The following is a 26,011-nucleotide window of genomic DNA, read 5'->3' on the forward strand; positions in this document are numbered from 1 at the left end:
AAAATGAAAATTCTTCATCTAACTACTTTTCAATTTCATAGTATTGTCAGACAAGCAAATCGTACTGATTCATCTTTAATCAATATGTAAGTCTCGTTGACATATGTTCCTTAATTATTTTTTACGGCAATACATATAAACAATAAGCAATAAAAATGAGGAAACCCTCCGTAAGAAACATAAAATAATTTTTAGAATACTTTTCAAAGGCCTCTACTACCAGCAAACAACTAGCTCATGTTCGACAATTCAGATATATTATATATTATACATTATTCATGACGGAAAACCAATGATATCCCTATGTACTAACTAAGAACAAATTCTACATATCTCATATCAACAGTCCAAAAAGACAAATCAGGAAGGTAATTAATATAGCATTTGAGGAAGATTATATTCTAACAGAAAAGTAGAGTGAAACACTGAATCAGCAGACAAATGAAAAACAGAAAAAAAAATTACCAAAGCTATATTTAAAAGTAACAAAATTAAACAAAATAGTTGATAATAACTTCATGTAGTATTTCAGCTGATTATCAGCTGAAATTTCTGTACCATAACCTTACTCTTGTTTGTTTTCATTTTTCTATTTTCACTTCATATTCTGTTATTATTTTTTTATGTTTGAAAATTTTTTTGTTGTTGTTTTGTTATTATAGCTTTGTTAGTTTATTTTCAGTTGTCTGCTGATCTACTGTTTGAATATAACTTTCCTTAGCTGTTTGTTTCTATATAATACTACCTATTACATATACAGTATTAGTATAATAGTACCTATATATTAATACTATTTATTAGCATATATGTAAGAGAGCTTTTCATTAATCACGCGGGGGAGGAGAGGAGTGGCATACACTGCTATCTTTAAAAGGGAAAGTGAAGCCAAAAAGAGGAGAGATAATCACGCTCTAGAAGTGAAAACATGACCTCCAACCATGGTTAGAATAATGTGGAATCCTGTAGATAACCCCTCTTCTCACCCCCCTCCCATTCCCCCTCTCTTTGTCAGAAATGTCTAACAGTACATGAGTCGGGAAGAAAAAAAGGCAGTTACCTAACCCCAATTTTTGATTACTTTAATGAAAGGTAGGTATGATTACTAGTCAAAATTGATAAGACTGCCAAGTATAGGTAGGGGGAATAAAAAATGGCGACTGTTTCATAGCGATAAAAAAACTAATTTTTCATTCGGAGCTCTATATCTTAAAAACTACCAACAACACTAGAAAATCTAAGAGAACATTATTTAAAGAAGAGTAAATTTGCTGAAATATTAGCTTTTTAAAAAGCAAAATTTCTTATTTTATTTCTTATTCTTCTTTTTTCTCCTCTTGGGCTCTTGTACTATAAGGAGAGGTATATATTTTTTTGTCATACAAATAAAAAAATAAAGTTAATTTTTTTATATGTCTTATGGTTGCTAATCTGGTTAATTTGTCAGTTTGGATAGTTAATATGAGATGTGTTGAGTTTTGCCTGCGTAAGTGAGATATTGTTTCTTCTGTCCTGGGAATGCCTAAATTGGCGAAACGTCGACTTAGTGGGTTTAGAGATTTGAGGCTTTTTCATTGGAATTTTTTACTTATATACTAAAATAATAAAACTAGATTTTAAAAATTCTCTAATATTGAGTTACATTAACAGTAGCAGTCCCTACTGCTCCGTAAAATCTAAATTCTGGAGCTGGAGGTGTGCTCCTACAAAAGTATTGTTTCATCTAAGAAGATAAGAATGAAACAGAATTTACGCTTCTTTTACAAGAGGAGACAATGAAGACTCTAGGAAACTATTTAAGACGCAGAAAGTTAAAGTTGATGTCCACAATACCGTACCCGGAGAGAGTACTTCACGCACGAGATGTCTAGGCGAAGAAAAAGTCTAACTACATGTATACAGCTTGTTAGGCAAAGCTAATTCTTCATCGCTAAGAGCTCCTAGGTAATGGAGTGTATCTTCACTGTTCATCGCCAACTAAAAATGCTTTCAAAGGCGCGCGGGTGAAAGCGGTGGGGTAATTTCTTGTTTTTATCACAACTATGAGAGAAATGACATCCTTGGAGAAATTTTTTTTTTAAATCCGCAGATAGTAAGTAGGTTGTTAAGCCGAAATATTAAAAATGAATTGAATTAATTGTTTCCATATCAAATATCAATGGAATTAAATGGTTAAAGGTTCAATTACTAGATATTGTAAATACAATCATTAGTTCCTGAATTAATTAGTTATTTAGTTAGTTAGTTAGTTACTTTTTCAAACCCCTCATTCTGCCTTCAAACAAAAATTAATAATAATTCTTAATTCGTATTTTTTCCTCTTAGATGTTCCGGGGATAGAGTGTCTCCCTTTTCTGCTCTAATTAAAAATATTTTTAAATATAAACATTTTCAAAATTGTATACAAACAATTAATTTTATTTTTAAATAAATCAAACGGTATCCTTGTTGAGTCTCAACAGTCTTTATTTTATCAATAGTCCCACTTTTTTTTTTTTTTTTAATATTGATGTAAGGTGAGAAATTATATTTGAAGATTGTCCCTGAGAATGGCCGAATAGGCCGAAACGTTGGACTAAAAACGGATTAGACTAAACAAGGATATCGTTTATTTAATAGAAACTGGTAATAATAAAAGTCTGGTAAATAGGGAGGGTGAGGAATCACTTTCTATGAATCTAAAGACATATTGAAAATTTTTTATACTCAAATTTTACCTGTGAGCGCAGATAAATACTTATATTTTATTTATTCATTACGAACCACTTCATTTTTTTTTTGTTTTGACGATAAAATGATGAGTTGTGCGGTCAGCAAAGATACTTTAAATTGAATTGAGACGGCATCTCTGCTCTCTTCACCCTGATGAAGGCATAAAATTCCGGTCGAAACGTGGGCAAAAATAATTTTTGTTCATTTGTGTATCATTGTTGACCGCACTCCCATCCATCTTCTTATCACACCAATCTATGGTAAACTATTAACAACTCATAATTTTTTTTTTAATTTGTTACAAAAGTATCTTCTCTTTATTCAATAATGAGAATTGCATAAGAAGAAAAAAATTTTGATTAAAAGAAAGTATCTGTTCCGTTCATTCTTGTATTATCATCAACAGAATTTTCAGATCATACAATACAAGGCTAGCGTGAACGAGATTCGCAATGTAGGTTGAAATCGTTATCCCATTGCACTTCTTTCTAACACAATGGAAACCCAAGGTTCGGAGCTCAATAAGGCTGAATTATTTCTTGACTAATCCTGGTGTTAAGGGGAGTTATGGGGTCAGCATAACGCTCCAACCACAAATATCCTCTCAAATACCGCAACCATAAAAGGTGAGTAACTATGCTCATGGATTATAAGAAGGGTAAGCAAACAGGAAATCTTCATTTAGATAAACAGAAATAAAGTTTAGTGAGCAGTAAGATTGCAATGACCTATGACCAGGGATTTCGTATTTGAAAGTTTTCTAGTTTGTTTATGCAGTTAATTATATATGCAATAATTAACTGCATAAAAAAAAGATATTTCTTCGTATATGGTATTTGATCTATTGTGGTACACCATGACTGTATAATAATAATTAGGAAAAATGGTGTTGCTTCCTGCGAGTTCTAGCCGTACAGAGAAGTAGCAGTTCAAAGCTATAAAGAAAAATCATTAGAGAATTCAATTTTTCTTGATAACCCGTCATTATACATTTAATATCGTTGGCCAACCAAACTTTCCATTAGAAATTCCAGAATTAAGTGATCCAGAGAAGAACTGGAATAAGTACCAGAGTAGAATTTATCATAAAAAGTAGACTTCATTCATTATGACTTGCAAAGTTAAATTTCGAAATTACATAAACTCATAAAAAAAAAAATGTCAATCGGGTTTTCAACACTTAAGTTTACATGAAATAAAGAAATTGAAATAGATGAGAAAGGAACCACGTATATAATAGAATGACGGAATAACATATTACTTTAAAAATTTTCTATTATGGTTATGGCTTTTTTGGAAGCCGTTCTAGGCACCGGTTGGATCGGCTTTCATTTCGTGGCGATCTTACGGTATGAAACTTCGACCCTTCCTCTGGTTACATTGGGTTCGCTACCTCTATAATAGCTTTCTCCCCTGTATTTTAGAAATGAGCAGTAGAGTGTAAAAAAATATGGCAATTCTATTTTTTCATTTTTAATTTGATATATTTCATAGATATTTCTGTAGTGGATGGTTACATTGTGACTCATTCAGTATACAGGAAGTAACCTCACTCTACGGTAGTATCTTTGGAATACGTTAAATTGAAGAAGAAAAAAAATGAAAACTTTTTCTTTTGATGTACCACTCGAACGATGAAACAGCTCTCATTTGAATTGATACGTACTATCCTTTCATTAGCCCAATACATTAGGAAACGTTTTCCCCCTCCATTAAATATTTCAGCACAACATGTGCATTGGGATTATTGGTCCGTTTCGCAGTCACGAAAGACCGGAATTATCGTCGACATGTTTTGAATACCGCACGGGCACGAAACCCGGGCCACCTCTCCCTCACGGAACATAAATAATAGCTGCAAAAGTTGAAGGCGACTGCAGGGCCCGGTCCAGTTGTTGAGGTCGAAACACTTTGCAGCAATCTTCGTCCATTAGCTATGTTTAGACACGGCAATAGCCGGTGCTACAACATCTCTATTCGCAAATAGATGTTTACGAAAACTACAGGACCGGAGCATAGTTAGCAATACCATGATAGGTCGTATCGGATCCCCTGGGGTCATGATCCTAACTGGGTCATACGTTCGTCTCGAGAAGAGGGTTTCGTAAAACGGAACTTGCAATACGTATATGTAGAGTATTTATGGTTCTGTGGTGCAGAATTCAACCAATGTAAATCGTCGGACCAATACTCTCCCACCCTTAAAAAAAAAATTAAAAATCATTCAAAAATAAATTTTGGAATTTTTTTTTTGGCTATAGAACAATATTCCAAAGAAAAAACTATTCATCACAATTGATCATTAAAAAAAATATTGGGATGTAGAAGTTAAAATCAATATGTTCTTCATAACCTTAATAGTAGCTGTACGTACATTCATATTTGATGTTTCTAATTTGCATTTAAAACTTCTAAATATGTTTTATAATAACATTAATTAATATTTCTTGTTATTTATATTTTTCATTTAATGTTATTAATAGAAGAATGATCCATGATATGATAAATGGTTTTATTTCAATTATTTCGTTCTTATTATTATTATTATTTGTTTGGTTTACATTTAATACAAAACATTATTAGGATTTCTATAACATACATTTAAACATTTTTTGTTATCAACTAATACGAAATGTCAAATTTTAGATGACAGTTTGACTATTACTTTTTTTATTATTATTATTTTGTAGTAGTTTGATTAAACAAACATTTCTAGCACTAGAAAAGGGAGTAATTTCGGTGATATAGAAATAGGAGGAAATACATCTGAACATGTACTTAGGTTTATTTTTTTTTTCTCACCCTCCTATTAATTTTACTATCTCAAACAAAACCAATATATAATTCGAAAATAGGACTATGTTCATAGATATAATAAGTATTAATATAATACTTACTGTGTATTCAAGTTCTACAGTAGCTAGAAAAAACGAAATTGATAATAAAATATAAGTGAGGTTATGGGCGGTAAATGCTTATTCTGTTTCAATTTCGAAGTTGCTTAGCTCGCGGTTTATATCTAAAAACTTAAAAAAGTTAAAATTTACAAAACTATTATCCTTCCCACTGTTCTTTATGGATGTGAAACGTGGCCTCTTCCACTAATAGGAGAACAGCGCATTAAGCTATTTGATAGTAAAGAACTATATCAAATATTCGGACTCAAAAAGTATAAGGAAACCGGAGAATTTGTAGTTTACAAAACGCTGAATTGTGGGAATTGCACTCGGTAAATATAATTCAGGATATAACACTACGTCGAATAAGATGGGCGTGTAAGGTTGTGGACTTGGTAACGAACGGATCCCTAAAATGTTAATAAACCCTGAGCCGACGGTAAACGTCCGAGGGGTAGACCGAAACGTAGGTAGGAAGATTGCATAAAATCTGATTCGGTAGATTTGGGTTTGAAGGGGCGTTACTGGACAGGTATATATAGAGAACTATTGGTGATATCGAATCGTCAGCATCAAACTTTCGGGTTCACCAAGCCTATATTAGTATTATTTTATCGTTTTTAAAAACTTAAAATCTTATTACGATTTCCATTGCTAAAGCCGATTCTATATTCTGCACGATTTCACTTAAATTTGTTATTCGTGTGAAGCTTGACAGGGTCGAAAATTAATAATAATGAGGAACCCTCAACTCAAAAGTTAAAAATAATACAAAAATAAATTTGATTAGTTCCAGATAATTAGCAAAAAAAACAAATAGAGAATATTGGAGAAGAAGCTTGTGATAAATTGTTTGCATGACTCCCCATTTGTTCTGGATTCTCAGACGTTTGTTAACTATCAGTTTCTAATTTGTTTTATTTTATTTTTTATTTGTTTCCTCTTCATTTTAACAGCGAATCTCGAAGATTACTCTGTCCTTGCAGGTAGGCTTCTTTCAACAGAATTAACTCTGTTCAAAAGCATCGCATAATTGTACGGTTCGTTCAAGAGAAACGTTTTGGTATATTGGTACCTCTGAGATGTTTTTACAACACTCTAACATAGAAACTCAATTTTTGATTCACAACATTTTTTCTGGAAACCAATAATTTGTAATTACGCAGCCAATTTTCGGCTATATTTTGTTTTCATATTGAATAAATATTTTCAAAATAATATAAACCATTCCATAACCGTCCTTAAAAATTGGAAAAAAAAAATTAAAATTCAAGCAACAGTTGATCGTCATCAATCACGAAAATAATATTTTCGTTAAAAGTATTAGTATAGAGTGTAAAATATATTGATAAATGCATTTCTTATCAGCTTTTGTCCACATATTATTTCTTCATTGGTTTGGACCGTAATCTTTCAAAGCAAGTTTGAATTGAATCGATATTACAGAAATAAAATATATTCAGCATATTTATGTTTTAATAATATTTCATCCCCCTCAGTAATAATCAATTTTCCATAACTCTATGGAGTACATGGTATATAGTTTAATTGGAACTTAATTTATAGTAAATACGTGAAAATTTAATTTAATAGGCATATACATTCCAATACCTATTTTTAAAATTTTAATTTAATGAATACAACAAAAATAATATGTATTCAACATACACTATATATTTAAGAATACTTATGTCTCCTTTTTTAATAATTAATTTTAAATAATATTATAAAGTACAAAGGAAAAAAAAAACCTATAAATATTGTTCATCGCTATTGTTTTTCTCACTCTTTAAAATAATATTTAAACATTGAGTATTTTTCCTCAATCTCCAAAAATGAACAGAGTACACATGCTAGAGAACATAGAGTAGACAGTGATTTTTTTTCTCAAGTTTTGAAGATTATCGTCCAGTAAACTGTAACTATTTGTTTAAAAGAAGTACGAATAAATAAAACAAATAATCGAATTGACCTTCATATTAAAATCAGACACGGCTATCCTACTCCCATGGCCATAGTTATATTTATTTTTTGTATCTTTAGTTTTATTTTATTATAAATCGAAGAAATATACAACTTTTCTTATCAAAATAAATATGCTTTAACATTTTAGCACTCATTCCAACAACTTCTAAGTGTTAAATTAAGAATTAAGTAGTTTTGATGTAAATAAATCCTGATATTTGATACCTCTTGTATTTCCAGACTTAATCCAATATTTATGGCCAATATTTGGGCATAAATTAGAAATTAAAATATTTGTATAAGGGGAAAAAAAACTTTAAAAAATAATAGCATTTATATGCATATAAATAAATGTACGAATAAATAAAACACATACGGGGAGTTAATACTCAGAAAAATAAAAATTTATGCGTAATTTTTTTTTCTTCAAATTTGACCAGTCATATTAGAAAATAGTTCTCGTTTTATAAACATTTTGTGAATACACAAAAGTAGTAGATTGTCTTAAAAATAAAACGATTCCAAGGCAAATAGTTTTTCTGACAAGCTATAAAAATGTAAATAAAACACCATTATCAATATAAGGTAGGCAAAATAAAATAAATAGCAAGAGATCTCATATCGATATGTGGACGTGGCATCCATTTCGCTATACAACGCATGCGATGAAAACATGAGTTATGGTTATTGCAAATCATGTTCACTTTATAGCATCATATAAAGATTTGTGTTAGCGCAATCTTCTGCTTCAAAACGGACTCCATTCCTGCCACCGAACCAGCTTCATATTGATTGCCTTAAATGCAAATAGAGAGGATTACCCATACCTCCATTCCATGAGGTATTGCAATGGCTTCTAGAACCCATAAAAGCGTTTACACAATCTAAAATGTTCTAGAGATGTTATTATTTGATGTCGGAAGTATTTTAAATTAATAATTTAAAAGGTAGTTTATTTTTATACTTTTTGTGGATAAGTCCTATAAAAAAATTCATATATTCGCTTTTAGACGTAATTAGAAAATTTATTTATTTTTTTATATAATTTCTTAACGTGCGATTTCAGACTTAGAAAAAAAAGGCACACGTAATAATACAACTATTAAATAAATCAGCTTGCTTAGGAATAAAATTTTTAAAAAATTAAAAATATTTACGTATTTTTAAATGTTATTAACTTAAGTATAAACAAATAATAAATTAGAAATTTATAAATATATTTCTATTTGAATTTTTTATAACTAATAGAAAAAAGTGAAGGAAAATTAATTTAATCATACATCAAACCTTCATGCATAGGTAAAGCAACCATGACTAAACACAATTAATTTGCAATTAAACATAATGTGAATTGAGAAAATGTGGTGTGAAAGTTAGTTTATATTTTTATGAGATAATTGAATACAGGTTGACTATTTTTTTCTTTATTTATTTTATGTTGTAACCTATTCAATATCGTAAACATTTTTAACAAAGTATTTACTGCAGTAGGCTATTGTTATAAACTAATAAAAAATCTGGTATTTTATTATATCGAAACGTTTTTGTAATTAAACTAGAATAAATCACAATGTATCGATATTACATTATGAATAACTGTGATACCTTATCAGTAAACATATAATTGCTTTTCTTGAAATAGAGGTACATCTTAACATTTTTTTTTTGTTTTATTTAATATTGGAAGAACTTTAAAGATAGTGTCGTTGACAGGGGTTAATTTCTATTCTGAGGTCGGCCTAGATACTTTCCTAAAGTTATTAGATTTTTTATAAATTAATTCTAGTCTACTATAGAATCTAAAGAATACCTTAAGCACAATATAAAAAAAATTTTTCGGTGTTGCCCTTTTTTAACCAAGGTGGCACATTGGGCCTTTGGTTTTTAAAACTTTTTCCTTTTTTTTTATTTTTTTAATGTCCAGAAACGCCATGCTAATTCATTGTGCATGTTTAGTCAAATGATAGGAAAACAAGATTTTATATATCATTTGTTTATAAAATAGTGAAACTGTTTTTTATTGCATTTTAGAAATTTGAAAAAATATATACCCATTTTCAAAATATGCGATTTATATTTGAGTATAATAAAAAAAAAATGTAACGATTTCTGATTAGCTTCTTTATGTTTATTTTGTATAGTTTTTTCAGTTATTAGGTCACATACAAATGACCTACATTTAGGTAAACATACGATATATATTCAGTTCGTACCCTGTATCCTGTATCTATAATGCGATCTTAATTCCAATTAATTTTTTATTATTATACGAGCCCTCTCAAAGGTGGTGTTTTTTTTGTAATTATGTTCTCACAATGAATTTTTACATAAAAATAATTATTTTATTAATTAGTGATTATAATATACTGTATAATGGCAGCATATAACTTTCCCGTAAGTCTTGCCAATCTTAAAACTCAAGATTTGAAAAACATATAGAGCTCATATCTTCATATTATATCATATATTATAAATATTTTTTCTCTTAGGTAAAGTTCTGAGTGGATCTCACAGTTTGACACACTTACATCAGTTGGCAGTAAACTGAAAATGACATCATATTATTTTTATGTACATCTCAAATAAAACATGAATGAAACGTTATTTTAATTAATTCTAATTAATGTTTATACAATATGCATTATATGCTCCCTTATATCATCTACTGATACGTAATTTAATATAATATTTAAACAATTAATTATATGATACCTCGCTGTTTGTCTTAGAGTGTAATCTGTCCCAAAAGAAATATTTTTCTATTTCTATTTATTTATAAACTTGAAATATTGTGCTATCAATTCCAAAAGCTCCTGCCTTTATCAATTGTAAAGTTCAGAGTGAATCCAGAAGTTTGAAGTATTTCTTATCTTAGTTTTAAACCAAAGAATTAGTTAGACTAGTGAATTTTTAAAAAATTGGTTCTTACAACTACCAACAAATAAACAATGCTGCAATCTTCAACATTTACTCAAATCAGATATACACTAAAGAGGTTTTGGAATTAAAATCATAATATATGGTCAGCAGATACGTCACATAGAAACTAATCTAAATTTGAAAAAGTAATAAAAAAATTTCGTTACTTTATTTAATTCTCATTCATGTTTGATCATATATAATTAATCACTAATGCCTAATTTAATATGGCATTTGAAGTATAATGATTTAAACATTTTATTGTATAATACAATATTGTTATTTTTGGAGTATATCTTGTCTCAGAATAAAGTTTTTTTTATTTATATTGTCTAAAATGGAAATACTGTGACTTTAATTCCAAAATCTCTTAACTACTTTTTTCCCACAGTAAAGTTCAGAATGGATTTTGAAATTCGATTAATTTATTTTTTTTAGTTTTAAGAGCCAAAACAGTGCTTTGAAAAATCACTAGTCACGTCACGTTTTTGGTTCTTATGACTATCAATACAATATAAATAAATCGTATTTCAAGATCCATTAAAAATTTAACTTAAAAATAAAAAATTTATTTAGGAGGTTTTGGAATCAAGGTCAAATTGAACAAAATCCAATTTTTCCTTATTTTGTTTAATTCTAATTTATATTTCTTTGCAAGTGGTTTGGAACAAGTTCAGTTTTAAAGGTTTCTCTTCTTTTTTTTTTTTTGTAACATTGTCAGCGATTAATCCTTAGCAATGTGCTCAGAATCCTGGACATTTTTTTTTTTTGTGCCAAAACATATTGCGAACCCATATTCGTATCTGAAAAACTGCAATTTTAATTTTTTAGATTAATTTTTTTTTCGGATCTGAAATTGGAATACTGATGTATATAATAGTTTTTATGAAATACCACTTATACGTAGTGTAATGTATATAATACTTGTATTATGGTCATACTATATATGATATTTAACAATACTATATAGTTTTTCCCAGAGAATATTATATACCAGAATATTTTTTTTTTTTGTTTTAAATGTAAATATGCAAATCTACATATTTGTATTAAGGTTAAAATGGGTGGTTACGAATCCCAAGTATTGAATACACCTAAAATACGTTATTTACAACATTGGTAAAGAATTGCTGATGTTTCGTTTGCTCTTAGATATAAATGTAGGTATTTAACCGGTAAAACAGAAATTGCATAATTCCACCGGCTTACCTGAATGCATAGCGGAATCCTGTTAAAGAGGGTGGACCAACACAAAAACGTCCACAAGTTCAGTATCACCGGACAATAACAAACACTAAACAACAAACAACAACAACACGAGCCCAGAGCACCGACGGACAGACAGTTCTGTGCCGAGAGTTCGGGAGATAGTGCGCCACTGAGCCGAGATCCCTACCCACCTCCATCCCCTCCTGCCTTCGGTGTCGGTCGAGGATCTGCAAGTCTTCCTCAGTATCTTCGCTAATTTATTGTAATAATTATAATTTATTGAATTATACAATTATGTGACGAAACGGAATATATTTCGAAAGTTATTTAAAGAAAAACAGTGCTGAGTAACTGAATTTTCAAAATACAATTCCTTATGGTCTTACCACTATAAACATCATGTCCGTTTCTTATCTATTTACCATAGTTCCATGTTTTCTTTTCACTGTGTTTATTTAACAAAAGGTATAGATGACTATCTCTTAGACCAGAAGCCCGCATGACGTCACGTATCCCCGCATAATATAACCTGTACCAGCGATCACCATGGAAACGTTTCTACGTGCTACACACTTGGAGACTGCATATGCCATTTTAATTAAAATATTGTATACTTTGTTTTAATTTCATATAATTAACTGAAAACATAATTGTTCGAAAATAGTGATTTATTAATATCATATCATTTTCAGTTACCACTCCTCAATTTTAAAAGCTAGTAAACTAAATTTGTGCATTTCACTCTCAACTATTATTAATTAATTTAATAAAATTTAGCAACATATAAACGTATCTACTAATACTTGTTATGCATCCTTACGCCAATGATCTGCAACTGGATCACTAATTCAAATAACATAATCCATGTCATTTATGAAGAAGATAATTTATAATAAAACATTTCAACTTAAAAAAATATGAAAATGGAATTTCTACGTATTTTGAATGGAAATAACTCAACCTAGGTCATGTAATTATTCTAATGCCTCAAATGAAAACTAACTATTCAAATCAAAATAGTTTTTATCTTATTTTTTTTATAAAATTGGGTAAGTTATCTTGTTTCCCTAGGATAATGACTGCAATTAGTTGCGCTGTTTCAATACAATAAAAGCATGAAACATAGATGAATAAACATAAAAATATAGTAATTGTTTTTATGATTACTTTTTTGTAAGTAAACTTTTTGTTATATAAGGATGGGATTTTTAAGGTTTTTAATTTTAACTTGAATATAAATAATTATGCATGCTAGGAACAGTCAAAATATTTTTAAAAATATTATCTTTTTAACGTTTTTTCTTTTAGTTACATATTTCTCTTTTCACTTGCTACTTTTTTTTTTAATTCAAAAGAAAATTTCTGTAAATCAAAAAAGAAAAGCAAAACAATCCATAGACAAAACAAAGTTTTGAATATTTCTCGAGAAGCCTAAAACAAAATAAAATAAACATGAATTGTTATGAAAGTTCATGAGCTTGGATCTACAAGTTTTATTACTTTCAAGTACCATTATGTCTGAGAACGTTGAACGATGTTTCGCTGGGTACAAACAGATTTTTTTCAAGAATTGCCATTTTTTTAACTTAACGGTTTATTTCATATAAAAATTTGTTGATCATCTAAATTAAAATATTTATTACACTTAATTTTTTTCTTTTAAAAACCTTCTTTTAGCAAATTGAATATTTATACCATGAAAGTTCCTCATTTCTGAATTTTTTTTTTATATTTAATATTTCTATGCTTTTATCACATATTAGGTGTTCTGGCAATGTTTCACTACAGCTAGACTATAGATAAATTGAATAAATACAATTGAAATATTGATATCAATTTACCTAAAATTAAGTATTTGCGTACATACTTATATACGTACTTATTTTTATATCAAAAATTCACTATATCTTTACAGGTCATTTGTTCTCCTTTGTTTAGGGAATTCAACAATAAGTCATACTGTATAAAATACAGTATATGAATAAATGTATATATTTTTAGTTATACCCCAATCTTTCTGAACCTTTTCAGGGCGACACTGAAAATTTTGAAATTCGTAGAAAACAAGTAATTAAGTAGAACAAGTAGAAAAGTAATTCGTAAGAGAACATTCGAAGATTATAGATAAACAAAAAATGAACACTCAATTTTTATTAATATAGATTTAAGTAAAAATAAAGCTAATTCAAGTACATTTTTTTTACTTTTTTATCACATTAAAATCCAATATCTAGTCATATATCATATAATTTTCTGGTATGTTGATGGTTTCTTAGCACTATTCCCAAATGACACATAGATGTAAATACATCACTGTTTTGCTTTAATAGTGGCACATCTGTCAAGTAAGTTTTGATTTTATTTTGACTTAGGCTATACTAAAGTTGGACTGTCAGACATTAACTCTAGTCTATGTATACAATATGTCAAAAAAAAATTTAAAAACTTTTTTCAGAGGTAACAACTGTCACATCATACCGATTATATATTATAAATTCAATACGATATGACTAATGAAAGAATACACTTCAACTCTGAGAACTGTATAATACGACTACTGACCAATCGACCTGTTGTCAGTCGTGACAGGAAGTTGGTCGGGAACGGCACGACCGCTGGCTGAGGTTGCACTCATGTCAATGCTACTTAATGTCCTTATGCCATTCCTTATGCCAGCTGCTTAGTCTAACATCAATTTATTTAATTTAGAAGGTCGCGTCGCATTTCCCGCTGTTATTTGGCCTCCTTAAGTCTAACGTCTAAATACTTCCCTCCTTATCGAAAATATAACATGAAACAAAACCATCTTTTCTGATAGATGAAGTCACATGTTGGAATAGATTAAATTTAAAATTTATTCAACTGCCAGTTTTGACAGTCGAAACCGCTGAAAAAATTCTTCATCCGATCTTTTTTTTCAAGTGATTTGGTCGATAGAATATTTTTTATTTCATTATTGCCTATCCAACTAATTTTATAATGTCTTTGTCGTCAATCAAATCGTCTATCACACTCAAATTAATTTTTTGTATTTGGAAAGAAAAGGAATACACAATACAATACACCTTACAATACACAATACGCTAGGTAATAGATCTTAGTGATACTATGGAAGGTTCCTTGTATGGTTACCTCCTTAAATGTAAATTTGCTCTAAATCTCAGTTAAGCCGGCTACCATTAGCCAGTAAAGTTTACCGCCAGATTTGAAGATTAACTTTTTTAGTACAAAGGATAATCATTGATTGTACTCTAGAATTAAGAAATCTTAGTTTAAACTCTGAGGGTGCAACCAGCGCTTATACTAAGATATGCTAAACTCCTCTGTTGCGTAAAAGAATCTGTGATGCCGGTCCTTCGCGAAGTAAGAACATAAAGCATTTAAATTACTTATATTTAATTTATAACCACTTAAATCAGGTTATATATCGATTGAATAACATGAAAAAATATAATAAGGTCACACCCCCAATAATTCACCATTTGTTTCACTGTAAATATTTTATCAACCTTAAAAATTTTCATTTTTGACTTGCATAATGTTGTCAGACATTTGCAAATATTTAAATAGAAAAAAAAAAGTTTAGACCAATCAGTTTTGCAATTACTTTTAAACAAACTTCATATGAATATTCTAATATTCATATCAACACCTACTTGACAAACGCTCTAAACTTCCCATTCGCTAAAAAAAATTATTACACACTACGATAATTAGACCAATTTGGACATATAGAATTGAACTCTGGGGCCAAGCTCTACCAAACCATCAAATTCCTCCCGCATTCAATCCTTAAATCCAAAATCCTAGGTAAAATCATTGATACTCCCTATTACGTTACAAAAACTCATCTACAAAGACCTTAACATCCCATTCGTTGCAGAATTGGCCCAAAACAGATATGCGTCTTTTCATTCCAAACTCCTTACCCATCCTAAACCATTAGTTCTTAATCTCTCATCCTTAACAATCCCTGATAATCCTCCGAGGCGTCTGAAAAGAAGATGGCCAAGGAACCTTCTAATTTAAATTAATTCTTGAAGTACCGCCAATGGGTGGTTCCTTCCCAAGATTTTCAAGTGTAAATGAAACATTTCACATATTTACTTATTGTATTTATTATTTTGTACAGATGTAAATTACATTAAATAAATAAAATCATATTAAAAATATAAATATTTCGCAATATTCCATTTACATTGTGTATAAAATATAATATTTTTATATTAATAATTCAATTAATTAATCTATTCCTCAATATTGGTTTTATTTCAATATTTCATCGATATGCAACAAGCAATATTTCATTGATACATAACATGCAGTATTCTTCATTTTATATGAACAATGGTCTAAAATAAACATGATAAATGCATAATAATAAATTATTTATGTATCTATTTATATAAAAAGAATTTCGAATGCCATTCATGATAAAAAAAACTTTTAGAGACCCTTTTACCGCTTATAATAAACCTAGATAGATTATTTATAATGTGCTTTCTTTTAGTGACTCATCAAACTGCTATTTTGTTTTATTATCTCGACGGAATTCGGAACCGCTCTAATGGTCAAATAAATCTATAAAACGGTCAGTAAATTTTTATAAACTTTAATCATTGTATTAATAATAAAGAACCCAGTAGACATTTGTCTAAACACTGAATGTAGTAAATCAACTGATTTTCAATGTGTAATGAGTTTGAAATATTTTCGGTTTCTATACAATTTTTCATATATTTTCTTTTTAAATCAGTTTCAACGAAAAAGAAAATAATAATTACTACAAAAATTAAATAATAATAAAGATAGTACGTAATAAGAATGAGTGGAATCTCTCTTACTGCATTTGCAATGCAACATGGTAATAAAACAACTGGAAATTGCTAATGTCTGTAGCCAGAAAGTTAGCAGTCCTCAGTCATGCCTGAGTCTGTTTATTTGTGTCTTCCACCTTTCTTGCCGTCCTGTCAGTGCCAGTGTCCTAAATAATGAGTTCTTACAGTATTGTAAGCTATAACAAAAATTGATATGTCTCTTCGATATAAAGTTTGCCACAGTTAGTAGTTTGAATGTCGTATGTATGTGGTCCGTCTTTGAGGTGAAGTTCGTCTGAGTATTCTGCTCCGTAACTGTTGGAGCCTCTTGGCCGTTGAAGGTACTATGTTGGCCAGCATAGGTGCTCCGTAGAGCAGGGCTGCCCTTAGCACACTCTTGTAGATCATTGAGGCGGAGAGAAAGATTAGGAGAAGTTAGCAAGTGATTAAGCCTGTAAGACTTGATCCTAAACTGCTTGATCTTCTTATTGCAGTGGCGAGCTAGCGTCAAGGGTGACATCCAGATATACTATGCTGCCTGCAGGTCAATTCTCGTGGTTCTATTTTATTACTTTTTTTTTATTAAGTTGAACGAGATGGTGAAAACTTTAATTTTTCTATCAATGACCAACTTCCTCTACTTGTGCATTGAGTAAGAAAAGTAAATATAATATATTTTTAAATGTTTAAATAACGATAAACAACTAATCACGAAACCTGATACAAAATCATATGATTTAAAATCTAACGTTACCTCTCGTACTCGACAATACATTTTTTCTGGAGAAAAATCCATACTAAGTAATATGAAACACATTAAATAAATTTGAACATTGCCGATTTCCCACCTCGAATGTTTTTGTGAAAATTTTAAAAAGCTCAAATAAAAGCAATAACTTTGTATCCAATTAACATTCTTTTCTAGAAAAAATAAATATACATGTAAAAAGCAGATTCCTAAATTGAGGAAACGACTTATTCATCAAGAAATCTATAGTCCTTGAATCTTTTAATGAGTGAATATCTTCAGCAATCATATGTGAGAAACCGCAGTGTTCAATGGAACTGCTTGGTTATCCTCTGGGACTTACAGTCATTATGTAACCTTCGAATAATTGAATAATTAAATTATTAACATTTTTTTATAACTGTAATTTATTCGTAAGCTGAAGTTGACGAAACAGTCTGGACAGAACTTTGGCAATCGCTAAGACTCGGTACCAATCATCCATTCAGGCGGGCTTCAATCCGTAATCGTTTGTTTAGAAAGATGACGGTTCACTTTGGAAGATGGCTATATTGTTATGCAATGGAGGCCATTAGTTGAGCTTATGCTTTCGTGCTGTGGCCGTTCGTTGCACCAGCATAAAAATATATTTGTTCGTTCAATTTCGTACTTAAATTATGCTTTGGGTAACTGATAATAGGAATATGCAAAATTATTGTTATTTATGTAATCCTCTTTTAAGACATGAAACGTGTCTCAAATAAGGTAGACATGATTGCACCTAGGATCACGATATTATATTTAAATACAAAAAAAAGTTTAATAAAAATTCCAAAGAATGTACACTATAGAGGTGAACGTGAGTACAATATACATGTTCACCAAAATAATCTTTGATTTAAATAGTCAGAGGTGCCGTACTTTGTAAGGAAATACTGTATTGTCAAACTTCTAGCCTTAAATGGTGAATTGATTGGTAAGTAAAAACCTTTTTCTCTCTGCTCCTAGATCAGATAAGATTCAGGACTCATAGATTTAGGACCCATTTAGTAAATTAATTTCTTTTATATAATTTGATTATTTGGGAGCGGTGTAGCTCAGAGGTACGATTGTAAAGGGCTTGGGTTCGAGTCCGGCAATGACAGAGAATTATTTATTCTTTTACTGTAGCCGTGAGTCAACCCTGTAGGTTCGGGAGCCCTCTGAGTTCCACCCAGCGCCATAAACTGGGCACCCTTAATAGGGGATACATCCGGCGATATCATAAATTTCATTAGCTTTAAACTTGACGATTCGGAAAATTTTGAAGAAAACAGCATGTAAATCGGTCCAGTATTTTAAAAGTTTATTGTGGACAAACATTCGAACCATTCCCTTTTATATATGTATATTATTGACGACACGCCTAGATTCCATTTGTAGATATAAAATATTTCTGGAACAAGAATCGAATGTGTAATAGAGAGCCTATCCAGCAACTCAAGTACCTGCTTAAATTTCGGACCACGCTTCAGTATTTTATGGCAGCGTCAGGAATTCACCCTCTACCAAGTCGATTCCTCTACAGTTTGTTTCATTAGGAAAACGTATTGTAATTTATTTATTCAAAAACAAATTATCTTGAAAGTTTTCGTTATTCCCATAAATAGTCTAACCATTTTTATACAACATTAAGTTCAATTTCTATCAGAGGCAAGTAGATCTGATTACCGAACTTTTTCATTAATATGCTTTGCCAAAGTATTCAGTTAGAGCTCAATTGTGACCTGGTGACAAAAGGTGCTTTGTTTGATTAAAAAGAAATAATTGAGCTGATGCTATCTTGATAAAATACTTTGAGAGGTGCTATGGTCCCGTCACACTAACGGTCCGATGAGATGTACAACCTGATTGCACATTCTTCTCTTTAGGATTGATTGCCAGCTTCGTGTCGAAATAAATGGGACCGAGTTATTTACATATATCATTGCGTACAATATTGGTATTTTTAAACTTTTTTTTTTGATATTTTATTTATATTTCAACAATTATAACCATTTTAACTAATATTCTTCAATAGCTTTTAAATAACCACAAATCCATGCACCTGAGAGAATATTTTGCTTCATTCTTTTTTAAAGTCAATACAATTTACTAAAATTAAAACGCAATTTTTCAATTTCAGGAGCTTTTTAAATATTGCTAGATTAAACTTAAATTAAAAAATCTTAAAGTCTCCTCTTCCCGTTTTAATCAATTATTTTAAAAGTGATATAGGACTGTCGCTCTCTGGAGGTCTTGGTGGGGCGGGTTCGATCTGGAAGGATTGCCTTTTTTTTGTGTTGTGATCTCTCCTCTTGTGAGATTGTGACATGTCGGACGTTGTCCAACCTACTCGCTATAATTGTCTGTAAAACCAGCGGAACCGTCCCTTCATGTACCATAAATTCCATGGCGTATCCATAGGCTATAGCTACACTATACCACCATAGCATCACTATCAACACCTTATAATGGCACAAGACAATCAAAGGGAGAATACTGAGTAATACATTTCGTGTATTATATATGTATGAAGTACTAATTCTATTTTAATGAAGGGTGAGAAAATTAATTAATGAATTAAATACCAAATGTACGATCGTTAATTTTTATGATATATATGTCTTCAAAAAATTATAATTTTCTTAATTGGCTAATATTACTATAAAACATTATTAAAGTGAAAGATAAATAGATAGAGTTCTGATTCCCTTAGAAGGTTCTATCGATGAGGAGAAGCGGATTAAAAGGAAGTGTGAAAAGGAGAGGAATTTACGGAAAAAATTATAAAGTAGCCCTGGATTCCATAAACTCAGTCAAAAGCCTGTTCGACGTCGAGAAAAACCCCTGTGCAGTATGCCACTGTATCACACGTGGATATTAAAATGACATGTTCGAAATCCAAACTGGTGGTCAAGAATCACGTGGCTCGAATCTAGTAATTGGTATAGGCGTTCTATTAGGATTTTCATCCACAATTAGCAACAAAGAAATAGAAAAATAGGTGTTCGGGTGGCTTGGTGGGTTTCCATATTATTTTTACTACAGGAAATTCCAAAGAGAATAAGGGAAATAGACGGGACGAAGTAGAGCATGAAAAATATAGTTGAGCGATAGAATAGCTTTTCGAGGGAGCTGCGATGAGATCGTGGCTGCAGCTTTATTGGAAGATAGTGTTTGAATGATGTTAATCATTTCTGAAGGATGAGACTCTAGGAGAAATGGGCATTTAAAGTGGAATGGATAGTTATTTTGTGTTTAAAAAGAAAATAGTTATGTTTGGTTCAATTATTTTTTAGGACCCTAGAAATTAAAAGTACAAGAGCCCGGTAAAAAATCATTTATTTCACCTCAAAATTTTAATACTTTAATGAAAATTATTAGAATTGATGATCACCATTTACAGCTAGGGAGAATACAAAATGGCGAGTGCTTCAAAATGTTAAAACAAATTAATTTATCATCCGAAGCTCCATATCTTTGATATTGATATTGACACCAGAAATTCTTATAGAACATCATTTAAAGTAAAGTATATTTACTAAAATAAGAGCCCTAACAGAGCTGTTTGCGTTCTATAGTTCTCGAGAAACGGTTTTTTAAAAAGCCACATTTTATGAAATATATACTGAAAAAGCAGTAGATAGCGAATATATTGTGAGAAATCCTCGAACCCTCAAATTTATGCATGTCTATGAACTCTCAAATTATAAACCAGTTTAATGTATCGTAGTTTATGACGTTTTTTTTCGTTGGAGTATTAGTTTTTTGATATGTTTTAAAATATGTTTAATTGATTTATGAAAAACTGTATTTTAGGAACAATTGGACCTACAGATGTCTGTAATGCAATATAAAGTAGTTAATAATTCTTATCTTCGTAGAGATAGTAATTTTTATGATATCTGAATATGAATTTTGCATGAGAAATTTTGTCCATAAAATCATAAATTAATTTAATTTAGCTAATATAATAAGGACTTTTACTCCTACGAAAATAAACTTTATAAACTACTTTATAACATAACTACCCTAGCTTTAATTAGTGTGCTAATAGACATCTATAACTCTAAGGGTTACTGAGATATAGATTCCCCACAATAAATTCATAACTTCTGATTTTTCAGTATATATGTACTTCATGAATGTTGCTCTAAAAAAAAAAAATGTTTTATTAAATTTACTCTATTTAAATTACGTTAATATTATCTTTTCTAGTGTTGCAAGTCGTTTTAAATAAAGCACCGAATGAATTTTTTTTTAAGTTTTTTAAATAGCCGCCATTTTGTATTCCCCCTAACTGTACTTGGCACTCATCAATTTTGACTAGTAATAATGCATTGTTTTCATTAAAGTATTAAAATAATAGGGTGAAGTTACTGACTTTTTTCTCCACTTGCACTATAAAGCCAATGAAAACTTGCTCCGAGAAATCTATAGGAAATATTGCAATATAAAACTACAGATAGGATTCTGATATATTTTTGGATTACGGATACTGAAAAAGGAGCATAAATGGTTCTAAATCGCTGTTGAATTATTTGTTTAATATGTAAATGATATGCGATTCCAATATAAACTTTATTCTCTCGAATATTTAAGAAAAAGTGAGATGTCTCGTTTTTTTTTATTGGTCTTCGAAGTAAATATAAAAACCAATTTTGTCCATTTGATTAAATTATTATGCATTTCAGATAAATAATAGTTTAGGTACTCAATGCACACTTTAAATCAGCCAGCGAAACAAATTGAATCTTGATTGTTATCCAACTTGCATGAGATCGGGTGGTTATACAACCGAATATTGCAGCGCTGTAAATGTGAGTTATTTTAAGTACAAATACACGACGGATACCGGACAAGCATTAACTAACATAAAATGATTGCACATTGTTAGCAACAATAGAGCTAGAGGCTGCAGGCAACTTTTGTGTTCCAACAAGAGAGGCGAACCCAATCCGGTCGTCTGAATGGCTAGCACTAAATTCCTGATAATAGCTTTGAGCATCGTCCATTTGCATGGAAATGCCGAGTGGATTTTTTTCAATTGATAATGGATAACGTTAGATAAATTTGTGAATATGTTACGTGTAGGAGTCCGTATCGTGGGTTTGGCATTACATATTACTTCTGTTCCTCATAAGTACCTCAGTTTTCAATGATCCATTTTATATCTAAAAGAAATGTTCCCTATGTAACCGATCTAGCACGAACCCGATATCATTCCTTCCACTCCCTAATCAACGAAACCCACTAGTTTCTAACCTTCCTTCCTCTTCCATTCCTGGCAATCTTCCGAGGCGCCTGAAAAGAAGATGGCCTCGTGACCTTATATTGTAAAATGTTTTTAGAGTTCTACAACTGGGTAGTTTCTCTACATGCCGTTTCATATCATTATGATCTTACCTCAAATTTGCTTGTTGTACTTTGTATACAGATGTAAATTTTAATAAATAAATAAATAAAATAAATATCTAAAAGAATGAAATGCAAGAACGTTTCCATCTGTAGGTACTGCCCTTACCCCTTTGATAGGCAGCTTAAACTTGAAGCAATATACTTCTTCTAAAGATAGATACTCGAACTTTCGCCAGAAAATGTTTATTTAGTATTATCTAGTATAATGATAATAATAACATAAATAAATTAATGTATTAATATCATTTTTAATAATAGTTAAACAACTAAAATGTGTTATGTAGCAACCTAATATCTTCTGGTATTATTTAGTTAAAAATAATTTAAAAAATTTTCGCGGTGCGTTTTGAGTTTGAGTACCGTTGCAGACATTTCTAAATGTCTCTTGTATTCTACTAAACAGAAAAAGGTGACAGCAAGGATAATATTGCGGCTTGGTAACAAGACGCTAGGTAACCCTGACACATTACTGCGAACCACAATCATTACGAGATAAAGATTCCAGACATGCTTCGTTGACCCTAAAACATCGCTTACAATAACTAAGTGCCTGCAGTAAACAGTTTAAGATAAAACAAAAACGAATCACCTCAGCGTACCTCTTTGTAGGTCTGTTATAGTCTTCATTTAACTGATAAAGAAGGGAAAATAATGCAACTTACACAAAGCTGAGGACATACAATGTCAGAAAACAATATTGAAAAAATTGTTTTAATCTTCTTTATGGAGTGAGAACACAAGGGGGGTAACCGACGCGAGCCAAAATGAGCTAAATTTGTATTCTTAATTTTGTTATTGACAAAAAAAATCATGTTCTCTTCCTGGGATGAAAGGGTTATATAGACTCGGTTAAGGTTTGATAATATTACTATGTTAAAAAAATAATTAAGGTTTCAAAGGATAGTCTAGGAGAAGGGATAGTTGGTTGTGGCACGCCTCAGTATGAGAAACTGTTGTTGGTGGCAATCCTGAATATGAAGAACTTTTGCTTGTGGTATGCCTTAATATGAGGAACTCTTGTTTGTGCCACTGGTCTTCTGTATTCTAAATAATAACTTATAAAAATAAGATCAAATGTTTCATACCTTCCTGCGTTAATTGAGAATTTAAATACATTTGCTTTATTTCGAAAAGTTCTAAGTTTAAAATGCATACTTTTAAATTTTGTTGATATATCAATTGAAATATAGTCCTAAATGGAACGATCTATAATCCTGAAGTAAAAATCACTAAGTCGAAACGTATACGTAAAACTTTGAACACTTAGATGTTCAGTCGACGAATTCAAAATTATAAACAAAAAAGAAAAATATATTTTTTACTTCGAAACATTTTTTTTTATTAAGCATCAAAGTTTCGGAATAATTCTCAAATTCTCATATTTTTCCAGAATAATGAAATGCTTCCAATTTCCTCGGTTTTCTCTTTTTGTAGGGGTTCTGTAGCTAACAAATAAGTCCTATAATTCTTTAAAATACTTCATAGAAAGTTTTTTTTTTTAAAGTAACGAAAGCTCGAAAACAATTGAGTTAATCTCAAGACAGTAAATAACATGATCCGATAATTTCCATAAGCATTTAAATTCATCACATCAAGTAAGGAAACGTGTTCTTTGAACTCGACACAGCCTTATACTATTTGAATTATAGATTGCTTAATCAACGGTCACCTCGCGTAACCTTTCAATATTTACTCTTCTCAATGAATTGCTGAAATTAAGAAATCTAATCGCGTCCGATCATTTCAATCTTTCGTTACTAATAATAAATTAATATGGTGAAATAAAAAATATTCTATCATGGATAAATACATGGCATAAGACAACATATTGAAATGAAGCTGATCCGTGATGCCCTCCGAGGTAGCCTGATCTTATTTTACGAGGGTAGTCTGTTTTTCCGACCACAACGTGAAGATGGCAGAACTCGTAAATAAAAGCAAGTGAATTTCGTTGTTCATCTGTTGACATTTACCTACACCAATGTTTCAGTCATTTTGAACGCGCAGTGTTTATGTAACATTCGTTTGAGTGAGTTGAAGTGAGTTTTTTTGTGAAAATGGACCAAATCGTGTATCGAGCTGTCATTAAATATTTGTGTTTGAAAGAATTCTGTGTATGGGGACTCTGCACCATCATTTACCACAGTGAAATTTCGGTCAGCTGAATCTAAACGTGGTCGTAAGAGCTTGGGAGACGATAAACATTCCGGACGACCAAAATCTGCAACCGACGAAAACATCGCCAATGTTCACCAAATGGTGCTAGACGACCGCTGAATTTAAGTGAGAGAGATAGTAGAGGTCATAAACATATCAAAAGAACGTGTTTGTTACATATTAAATCAACATAGAGATATGAGAAAGCTGTCTGCAAGTTGAGTGCCGCGTTTGCTCACGTTAGACCAAAATGTGATCGAATGAACATTACCAACGCTCTGTTGGCGCAGTTTAGAAGCAATTAATCCGAGTTTGGCGCCGATTAATTACAGTAGATGAAACTTGGATACACCATCAAAAACCAAAATATAGTCCAAATAGTGGACTGCAAAGGGGGAACCGGCTCCATAAAAAGCTGTTTTCTCAGCTGGGAATGTGATAGCGACTGTTTTTTGGGATAGTCATGGAGCTATTTTCAACATTTTAGCTATCAACTATCTTCAAAAAAAGAAAGACCATTACAGGAGCATACTACACACCATTACTTGACAAGCTGAAGGCAGTACTTTGGAAAAATGGCCACATTTGCAGCTAAAGAAAATCCTGTTTCACCAAGAGAACGCACCGTCTCACACCTCAGCAGTTGCCATGGTGAAAATCCCAGAATTACAGTTTGAACTACTTGACCGAACTGAACTGAATCTGACTTCTCACTAAATTTAGCCCCAAGCGACTTTTTTTTCTTTCCTCATCTAAACAATTGCGCTCGGAGGACAGAGATTTTCGTCAAATGAAGAGACAATCACCTGCGTGAACAATTATTTTGCAGAGAAAACCGCTGAATACATTCTGGATGGGTAACAGAGACAGGAGAATCGCTGGGAGAAGTGTGTAGAGTTACAAGGAGACTATGTTGAAAAATAAAAAATATTTCTTGTATCTTTGTTAGTTCGGAAACTTTTCAGACCACTCTCGTACGTACGATATGTCACAATCTCAGAAGGAGTTCCTAACACAAAACTTATTAGAAGGCAATCCTCGGCGTACCAACTCCACTAAAAAGTTTTTTTTTTTTTTGCGACAATCCTATATCATTTCTGAAACGGGTATGCCCTGGAGTATTATAAGGTAGATAAACAGAAAGAGGAGATTAAAAAAATTCATACATAACA

The 26,011-nt window shown here is 30.9% G+C and overlaps 1 protein-coding gene across 1 annotated transcript in view; it reads right to left on the reverse strand.

Moving 5' to 3' along the window:
* Positions 1–26,011, reverse strand: part of chas (chascon) — a gene marked incomplete at its 5' end in the record, with an annotated part of 397,334 nt that overhangs the window by 338,138 nt on the left and 33,185 nt on the right.

The sequence above is a fragment of the Halyomorpha halys genome, unplaced genomic scaffold (assembly GCF_000696795.3).
Source record: "Halyomorpha halys isolate HHAL.00 unplaced genomic scaffold, Hhal_1.1 Scaffold20.1, whole genome shotgun sequence".
In the NCBI taxonomy this organism is placed as follows: domain Eukaryota; kingdom Metazoa; phylum Arthropoda; class Insecta; order Hemiptera; family Pentatomidae; genus Halyomorpha; species Halyomorpha halys.